The sequence below is a fragment of the Carassius auratus genome, chromosome 8 (assembly GCF_003368295.1).
Source record: "Carassius auratus strain Wakin chromosome 8, ASM336829v1, whole genome shotgun sequence".
NCBI classification, from domain to species: domain Eukaryota; kingdom Metazoa; phylum Chordata; class Actinopteri; order Cypriniformes; family Cyprinidae; genus Carassius; species Carassius auratus.
In genome coordinates this window covers 8,982,206-8,993,208 of record NC_039250.1, presented here as the reverse complement: position 1 = coordinate 8,993,208, position 11,003 = coordinate 8,982,206, and positions in this window count along the sequence as shown.

Sequence of the window (11,003 nt, the reverse complement as noted above, 5' to 3'; positions counted from 1 at the left end):
CATTCTGAAAGTTGAAAGGAAACTTTCTGAAGTCTAGCATCAACATTAAGACTGAGCTCTTTGTCACACGTTTGTATGTCTTGCTTACTTGCACCTATGAGATTCATGGGTGAAGGTCTATAGAGGTGGTGTCAGTGGATATCACAGGCAGCATTAAGGAGCTGTCTGTTCTCACCACTTAGAGAAGCAGAGGCAGGTATCATCCACCCAGGAGTCATGAAACCCACACTCAAGCACCCCACTGTCTTCCCCTGCCAGATTCACCAGCTGCCTGCCAAGCCAAACACAGGAGAAATATGAACCTGTCAAACTATCGGAAGCCCTGCGTACGTCTGCTCCCGAAGCATCTTGTCAGATAGGATAAGAGGAGAGAGAGGAATGAAACAAAGAGAAAAGACAAAAGAGACACAGAGGGAGATAACTAAACATTAAAGTTTGTAAAGAGACAGTTCATACCAAATATTCTCTTATTTATTCACCCTCATGTTAAAAGAAGCTTTTTAAAAATGTTCTTTTTCTATATACAATACTACATGTGCACCAGTCAAGCTCCAATAAAAGTAACTATGCAGGTTGGGAATGACACGAGGACAAGTAAACGAGGACAGAATTGAAATTTTTGGTCACATCTACATGTGATACTTATTCCCAAAGAGAAAAACTTTGTGTTTCAGCCTTGGGTGTGGCTCTCTATGGATTCTGTCATTATAGACAGAGGAATGATAATGATTAACGTCAAGAATGAATAGCAAGAAAGATATCGATGAAGTAATCAGCAGCATACAACGGGGAGAACAGCAGTTGAGCACAGTGAAAATGACAGGTTGATTGTCTTTTCTGTCCACATCTCACCATAAAAGGGAAAATGAAAATTCTTTGATCATTTACTCACCCTCATATTTTTCCAAATCGACTTTCTTTCTAAAGGAGCTATTGTTGAGCTACTTTTTCCATAGAGTGAAAGTGGTTAAGATTCTCTTTCATCGTGTTGGGTGTTCTACCCAAGAAAGAAAGCCATATGGTTTGGAACGACATGAGAGTGAGTAAATGATGACAGAAATTTCATTTTGGGGCATATTATCCCTTAAATATGATGAAAAGCACTGAGCAGATTTACATTTCCATACGTATTGCAGCTAATCCCTCAAAAGAGATGTTTCATAACCCAGTTAAACGGTGTGCTCTGCAAGAAAAGAACTGTAAAACATTTGGGAAACAAACCAGCATGCTTATGTCTAGAAGGAGAGACACAGTTAATGTTGGATTAATGTACTTTTCTGCTTTTGTTTATTTCAACATTGCAAGTTCACATCGGCTTTCCTTCATTTGAGAAATTAAAGTGAAAATTGCATTCAGTTTGTCACATCACATTCAATCTAATGCTACACATAAATAAATCGGACTCATTTTGATTTATTGTTCTGCTCTAAGCTGTTATACTTTTTCATTGTCCTTTTTTAATATTTCAAAACGGTTCTCTTGTTTTCTGCAAGGCCGTGTTTTCTCTTGTAAATTTTGTCTCGCACCCAACCGCTAACATACTCTCTCCCTTCATTTCTGTCAGTTTTGAGGTTGTATAATAAGAGCCCCTCTCATTTGGATCCCAAACTGCACCATTAAAACGTCCCATTGTATTTTCAAACTCTTCAGATGAGATGTTAGAAAGCTCTGTCAGACTTTGAAGTCTGTCACAAGCTCTGAATGTGTGAAGGCTCCGCTGCACCTGTTTCCACAACTACCAGTGTAATTTGCAGTTTCTACTTAGTGCGGAATTTGTTAAACTCAGACTCAGACTCAGACTTTTAATTGATTAAATACCTCCAACAGCGAATTTCAGAAACACACGTGATGAAAAATGCCCTTTGTGGAGCCTATGTTGTTCATTTTGATGAGCTTGAGCCAGGGAAGATACAGCTCTCCTGGGGTTTTTTTCATCAGGTGGTCTGGACTGGATTTTTTTAGAACAGTTCTGTTAGTATTTTAGACTGTCATGACTGAAGAAATACATAATGATATTGTCCAAACTGATGATTACTTTTTTCATGCTTTGGCCAATAACTGTTGAAGCTAATAATAAAAATGTACACTATTTTGCTGAAATACAGTTAAATAAAAAAACTAAAAAGAAAATCAATTTTAGAAATCATTTTATCACAATGTAATCTCATGAAAAACAGATATTTATTTTGAAATTTTTGAAATATTACAATGAACAGCGTTATTACATAACATTTTAAAGATGAACTTTATATGAATATATGTAATAAAATTAATACAAGAAAAATACAAACTATTGTGCTTTATATGTATTACAAATGTATTATTTGTTTCATTAATGTACTATACATGCTAAAAAACATTTTGAAGTTTTTTTTTTTATTATTTATGCTATTTAATTAATAGTAAAATTCCATCAAATTGAATTGTATAATCCTTACATGTTTTATTTAATAATTGATTAAGAATTGTTCAATTATTCATTAAAAATACGTAAGGATTATTCAATTCAATTTGATGGAATTTTACTATTAATTAAATTAATTAACAAATAAATAAAAAAGGCTTTTTTTGAGTGTACTAGCATTATAGAAATAACATTATTATTATATTAATACATATTTTTTTTTTAAAAATACATGATATATTAACTTTAACTTACAAACACGTCTATAATATATTGTACATTTTTGATTAGAATCAGTCAGGTTGATCTGCTAATTGCCTGACAGCAGGGATCCATTCTGAGATTGCGATTGACCTCACCTTTCATTCTGATAAACATTATCTACATAATTATTGGTAATTATGCAGATGGATTACTTTGTGGTTGAGTGTGCTAACTGGTCTTCTATCAGTTTGTGCTTTTCATTTCCTGTTTAATAGGATTATACGCTCATGAGAAAGCTGATCCCAGATCAGTTTTCTTCAGCTGAGACTCAGGACACTGTGGGGCCCGGAGCACTTGTACCCTCAGAATACCTGCTACTCTTTAGCAGGCCTGGGACTGCAGCTTAAACGAGAATCTTAGGCTTAGTTTTATCAGCGCCATCCAGATCGGTAGCAATACAAAGCACAGATCACATACACACACCGCACTGCATGCCTGTATGTGTGTGTGTTGCCTGATTCATATCAGCCGTTGCAACAAAGTCACGTTGTAGTTCCTCTCCAGCGGAGGTTCTGTTAGGTGGCATTTGTCCTAATTAAAACAGTACGCATCTGCCACAGCGAGGCCAGACCTGAATAAATAAACTGACACGCAAGCTGCGCCAATGACATCTATGACTTCCTGTCACAAAATAACGCTCCCTGCCTGCAGTCATATGATTTTAATCAGAGCCGAGATGGTGAATTAATGCGCTCAGGATCCGGTTTCCTCTCCTCAGCTCTAAGCTCAGCCTCTTCACACACTGGATTATAAAGCTTTATTTGATTTAGTGTGGTCACATCCTCAGGCTGTGATGTCAAAAGCGCACATTTTTATGACAAAGTCTCACTGTGGTGTGTGTGTGGGCTCCATATTCAAAACGGAACAGAATGTGAATGTGGGAAATATTTCAGCGTACAACCAAAGCCACATGCTCTATCTATCAAACACACATTTGAAGAACAATATAACTTGAGCCTAATAAACTGCTAATTTTATTTTATTTTTTATTTACTTTTTTTCAACAGCATTTGAAAGCCATTCAGTTTACTTTATTTGTCTCTTAGTGTCAGCTTTGCTATGTAGAACTACATAGAGCCCCTCAATTAACTTGTTTTTGTAATAATTGCAAGCACACAGTAAACTACAAAGAGCGGAATCTCTGCCAAAAGTCGAAAAACTTTCTACTATTGATCAGTGTAGTCCATTAGTGGAGTCAAATATTACTCATTTAGGATTAAAAGCAACATTTGTCTTTGTGATGTACAACATCAAACTCAGTTAAATAGCTATAAGCCAAAGGCTTTCAAAGGCATTTTGGACATTTGCAACATCTGGAGATCCCATTCTGCAATATTCTGAATTATGTTTGTAATTATATTATATCATAAAAGTCATTAAGACGAATAACATAAATAAATAAATAATATATTTATTGCAATACATGTACTTTTTAACCACAAAAGATGAATTTAACCAACTTTGAATGCTGCACTGACTAAATTAATTTAAAAAATGAAAAGATTTTATAATTAATTAAAATAAATTCTTTTTTATAGTTAATTATACATTTATGGACCAGGGTGGAAGAACACTTGATTTCATAGAATGATGCTGAATGTTACATTTCTCTGAATTGCAATTTAGCATGTTCTACTTATCTTAATTGTCTGTAATTTTCAATGCCAGTTAAATTTTCTATGGCATGTGACAAAATTTATTTAAAATCTCTCTTATGAATTGAAAGGAAGGTTTTTTTTCTTTTTTTCCTTTTTCCAGTTGTGAATTTTGCCCAAACCTGGTCATAATTTTTTTATTATTATAATTATTATTATTATTATATATATTTTTTTTTTTGCTGTTTTAGAAGGGTAATCATTAAATGTTGGTATGCAATACAATTTTGCAATAAGCTATGAGAGGCAAGCAGTACAATTAATTTAGTTGCACTGTTTTAAAAACCAAAAACCTCCACAGTTATAATAAAATCACAGTACTGCACAGCCTCTAAAACTTATCGGGTTTAAAAAATGTCAAGAACTACATAAACATTTCAGCAAAGTTAAATAAATAAACAAAAATAATAAATAGGAGTTACTGCTCATTAAGTGTTTATACAGTAGTTGCCAAGCAACATTCTGTACCAATATAATGACTCATCCAGTCAGATTTAAGAGCCTGAAATATACTTCATAACAATTACTTGGGAGTCAGATATGGCTGTATTATTTGTATAGTTTGGTCTAGTTGGGTAAAAACATGCCTGCCTCTGACAGCTGAATTTAAAAAGGAGCGTCAGCACTTCCTCTCTGCACAAGATTTCCTGCAACCTGAGTGAATTAGGATTATGAGATTTTTCTTCTTGCCTTCTAATGTTAGAATCGTGTCATTTATGTCATCCATTTCTAAAAGGTGTTTGTAAATTGCACGTCATGCTTGCGTCAGCATTAAGCGAGTCTTAAGTGAAAACCTGTGGGAGAGTAAGTGATCTTTATGCAGAGCTGTGACTCAGAGCTCCAGAGCAGGTGTACATCCATATGCTTCTTTAATTACACTAATCTAAACGATGATTAAAAAACACCACCGCTTAAACATATGACAGCCACGGGTCCCCTCCACTGCCTTCAGACACACACACACACACATGCTGGTGAGTCTTGTGTTAAAGAGGGGAAAGTGAAAAGCCATGTATTAGGGCGTCCTGGGAAAGAGCATGAAGGGTCGGACAAATCTGACTGTTCTGGAATTATTTCCTTGTAGAACAGTGTCAGAGCAGTGCTGAGAAATATCTGTCAGATTTCATTATGCTCACAGAGCAACTTGGAAATCCAAAGGGGATGGTAAAACTTGCCCTGTCTTTGCTCTACAACAATATGCTGCAGCCTTTTATCAGTGATTACGCAATTACTGTCAGGACACCAAAACGTGAAGAAAGAGAAGTGCTGGAAAAAGCTTGTTTCTGTCTCTCAGAGGAGAAAACGTGGCATAGCATGATAACATGTGTGCAGAGGTTTGTGACTCAGTCTCTGTTGTCCACCATTTTACAAAGTGCCATTCTTTGTTCCTGAAAGAACAGAGTCCTTTGGTCCTCAGAAGGAACAGACATCTGATCCACAAAAGAACTGTGTATAGATAGATAGATAGATAGACAGACAGACAGACAGAGGTAGCCACAATTATTAGAACACTAGTATTTTAAAAAAAGTGGTTTTAATCAGTTATTTCTATCTTTTACTGTAGTGTGTTTACATCAACCATTTTCAACCATTTTTTTTATGTTCTAATAACTTGGCCACCACTGTATATAAATATATAAACTATATTTAAAATATTTAATTAAATTAATTATATTCTTTAATGTGATAAATTCTAATGATTAACATTTAATATTAATATTAATTAATAATTCATTTAGAAGTATCTCAAAAGACAGAGAGGGAGTGAATAATATCTGTCATCATTCACATGGTAACACTGTCCCGAAGATTCTGGCTGTTTACAGCAAAGCAACATTTTACCATCTATGTTTGGAGAGATAATTACACCTGAGGCCCACAGCACTCCAAACCATGACTCATTACTCAAAAAACATACACTTAAAAAGAAAGCTATATATCTATTCTGAAGAAAATGTGCGCCGCGCTTGCCTCTGTTCTGCGTGGAAGCATTTTCTAACGGGTCTGAGTGGCTCTGCAAGCACTTCTCATGTACTTCTCATGTACTTCTAATGTACTTATTGGTGTTTTTCTAATTAGCGTGTGTGTTTACAAGAACATATAGGCATTATTATGTGGTTAAAATTAACAGTGATAGGGTAACTGTCTAACAAAATGCATCTTTTCAGCTGTCTGGTAATAATTGTCACTTGTCAGATTGAATGTACATAAATACATGCTAACCGTCGCTAGAAAGATTGGATAATTTTACTGACTTGCTCTTTCAGTCTCGTTCAGAAAAATGTCATTTTGTTCCTTTGAATAGATTTGATATGTTATATTTTCAATAGCCAGATTCCCTGTGCACATTCACAGTGTTCTTATCTCGCGTCTTGAGCACAGCATGGGGATTAAAGGCACTGCATTAGAATGGTTTAGATCCTATTTCTCAGAGAGAGTGTTTAAAGTTGGGGGCTCTACCTCACCCGCAGCACCAATGACATGCGGAGTACCGCAGGGCTCTATTTTGGGACCGATTCTCTTCTCCCTTTACTTGCTTCCTTTAGGATCCATCTTAAAGAAGCATAACATTAGTTTCTATCTGTACGCAGATGATTTACAAATCTACCTGCCTCTAAAAAGTGGTGAGGACTCGATAAATAGGCTGTTAGATTGTTTTTATGACATTAAAGCATGGATGGCTTTAAACTTCCTACATTTTAATGAAAGTAAAACTGAAATTATGATTTTTAGACCTAGCAGTTATACTAGCACCTCTGAATTGGACCTTGGACCTCTGACGCCCTACGTCAAGTCTATGGTAATGAACCTTGGTGTTAAGATGGATAGTGATCTTAAACTAGAGAAACAGATAAATTATTTTGTTGAAGCCAGTTTATTTCAACTTAGTCTACTTACCAAATTGAAACCATTTTTATCTTTTAAAAATTTGGGAGGGTAATACATGCTTTTATCACCACTCGCCTGGATTATTGTCATGCTTTTTATATAGGAGTTAACCAGGCCTCTCTCTCTCTAGATTGCAAATGGTTCAGAATGCTGCCGCCCGACTCCTTACAGGAACTTGTAAATGAAAGCATATTATGCCTGTTCTTGCCTCTCTTCACTGGCTACGACTTAAAAATAGGGGAGATCGAGCATTTTCAATCGTGGCCCCTAGGTTGTGGAATGATCTGCCTATGCATGTCAGAGTAGCTCCTAGCCTTGACATTTTTAAATCACGACTCAAAACTCACTTTTATTCATTGGCTTTTAAACCAGTCTGAGAGTTTATATTCTGCATTTTAATCTTCTAGTTTGTAACTTGTTTAACTTGTGTTTTGTACTCATGTCATGTGTTTATAATTTGTCTGAAATTATGTCAGTGTCCAGCACTTTGGCTAACCTCGGTTGTTTTAAATTTGCTTTACAAATAAAATTGTATTGTATTGTATTGTATTATATTGTATGCAATCTAATGCAACCAAAGAAAAATCATGAGAAAGTTCACTTCTTGTGTTTTTCCTTCATTAGTCACGTGATGGACGCATTAAACAAATCGTTCATGAATGACCCATCACTAATTAAAACACAGAGCTTTGACTTCAGCTTGGCCGCTGTTGTGTATGAATGCTGTTTTCTTCAAAAGTGTTTGTGTGCATCAGGGTCAGGAGAAACATGCAGTGCATCTGTATAATAATCACACATACAGCAAACATGAAAGAGTGGAGCTGTAATTATGCTGGAATAATTCACAGCCAGACAGTTTGCACCCACAATCGCCAGTGCTCACACTAACACCCACTCGCCCACTTCATTTTCCCCATCCGTGCATCCAGTACACAGCATTCATAATGAGACGCAGCAAATCTCTGCGGTCCAGCTCTCAACAGACCCTGATTTAATCAGAGAGAGAAACACAGAGAAATTACTTCCTTAAAAAGTGTCAAATTATATTGAGTAATCAATTCAAATTCATTGTGTTCTACTGGTTCACTTAGCAAATAGACAATAACTCACTCATCCATGTATACCTTTCTTTTTCAATCATATACATTCATTTTCTCTTTCCAGAGATGAAAAGACTGCAAAATGTGTTTAAGTTTATGAGTGCTTTCATTTAGATTGGCTTTTCATAAAACATTTGCTCTTCCATAACAGGATTCATTTAAAGGCTAAGAGGATGAATATAGTATTGCTTTTGTTCCAAATCCTTCCATTTATAGCCTTTTTTTTTGTTTCTGCCCTGAAAAAAAAAAATGGATAGCACACACACACATTTATGGAAGACAATTTATGCCTATGAATAAAAAATAAAAAGGCAATGGTATTTTATCCCACAATCTAGATTTTTCTCACAATTCTGAGAAGAAAATAAATATTGTGACTCATAAACTCTGAAATACAAGACATAAAATTCCCAATTGTGGTGGATGCAAGATGCAATTTTTTTCCCCAATTCTGAGTTTACTTCATGTAATTCTGCATTTATATAATACAATTCTGATATTTTTTTTCTGAATTTTGAATTTACATCATGCTATATTGCATTTTTTATTTGTCTAACAATTAATTTTTTTTCTTAGTTTATATCTTACAATTCTGACTTTTCTTGCAAGTTATAAACTATATTCATAAACGTCTATACTCAGAATTGCAAGAATCCTAACTTTATTTTCAAAAAGTTCAAATTTCTATTTTCAGAGTGGTCTCAGATTTTTGTACAGTACATTGCGTTTTTATTGGAATCCTACAACGTCACGGACCAAAAATGCTATGTTCACATAAACTAAGCTACAGGAAACTATAAAGAGATGCAGAGTTACAGAATATGTATGAGTGATAATTAAATGCTAGCTCAACTGCAATGCCACTAAGGGATCTGAGCCTTCAACCTTAGCTATACAGAATTTATTTTTCTTTTTTATTTCATTTCCCCTGTCCTTTCCTTCTGAACTCCTGCCTGTCAGAATCAATGAATAGGCTCGGTAACACACTAGCCGAGTATTATTAGCATAAAAGGGCATTTTGTCTTGAGTGGATCAATTGTTTCTAGAAACAAAGACTCTGTAATTAAAACCCAACTAGCGTTTTCTTTGGTAGTTTGTAGGAAATTAACATTGGAATGCTGGAGGCTGGGGAATGCAGGGGGAAAAAACCCCTGAAGGGGGTTTGAGGTTATTATATCTAACTGAACATAGATGGAAACATCATGCAGAGATTTCATTTAATGATCAGCTAAAGATCAAACACGCTTTCACTGCGCACCAGAATCTGATCTAGAGTGCTGCTCACTGCTGATGTGGCCGAGAGAGATAGAACAAAATGAACAAATGCATTTCTGAGTGGGTCATGAACCTCATGGAGGTAGATGTGAGGATCCTTTCACTCATATTTGTGGACCGTGAACCTTCGAATGGAGATCTAAACCATGTCAATTTGACCTTACTAATGAGTAAATATTTTTAACACCCTTTTTTAACCCTAGCAAACATTTTTATTCTAGTGTATTCTGCAACACTCCACGTGATTCACACAACTAGAACATATTTCAGTATAAACATCTTTAAAGCTATGTCAATGGCTGCCATTTTCTAATATGAAAACAATAAGCTTCATGTTCGATCAATAATCTTTGAATTTCATTTTCATACACAACGGTAAAAAAAATTTTTTTTAAAAGTATATAGTATGTGAAAAAGCTTTCATGACCTGCAATTTTGGTTTTGATTCACTTTGATGTTACAGTAGATTCAGTCTTTGCTCCTAACATTTCAGACAATTCAGAAAAACCTGAATTAAGGAAAATAAAAGTAGTATTTTTTTAGATGTTTGGTACATCAAACAATCACCAGCTTTTATTTAAGGTTACACACGCAATTAAAAGCTGTACATTTCTTTGTGGCACTTTGCTAAGTAAAAACCATAGATTTGCTTTCTTAATCCAAGCGCACTCTCTCTTAACAAAATTGTGCCTGAAAATAAATTAGAATTACAATTTGCTCCTGGGCAGTCAGAGATACTGTATGTCTAGTGCATATGTCTATTGTTAAAGGAGACAGCACTGTCAGCTGTAGATATATACAAACAATCCCACTCATTATCGTGTGCTCACTGAATGCTCTTTTGTTCAAGCTACTATGTTAGACTATGCCTCAGGCCCATTGCTTGAAGTAATGGAATACCAGCGCTGCTCTAATTAGGCTTGAGCCTGATTATTACAGAGACCTAATTAAAGATATTTCTTATGCCTCTTAAGAAGCTCACTATGTTTAAGATTCAGTATAAACCTTTGGCTAACACCTGAAGCTGATTACCCAGAAAGCTTCAGTACAGAAATTTAAAACTGGATATTCTGAGAAGTTTCAAACTAAGGTGTCAGAATAAAATAATATTTTAGGTTCGGTGGAAGTTAAAACCAATCAACGGCATTTGTGGCATTAATTTTCACTTATTTTCTTTAAAAAAAAAAAAGAAAAGCTGTGAGGCACTTCAACTGGAAGTGAACGAGGGCAATTCATAAATAATACACAGCATAATACTCCATTAACATATGTGTTAATATTAATGTTTAAAAACATTTTCTGTGTAAAGTTATATCCAATTTTACAACCCTGACAGTAAATGTGTAATTAAACAGCTTAACAGCTCAAATAATAGACAAGTTCAGTCACATTTTATTTTAAGGACCAATTTGCACA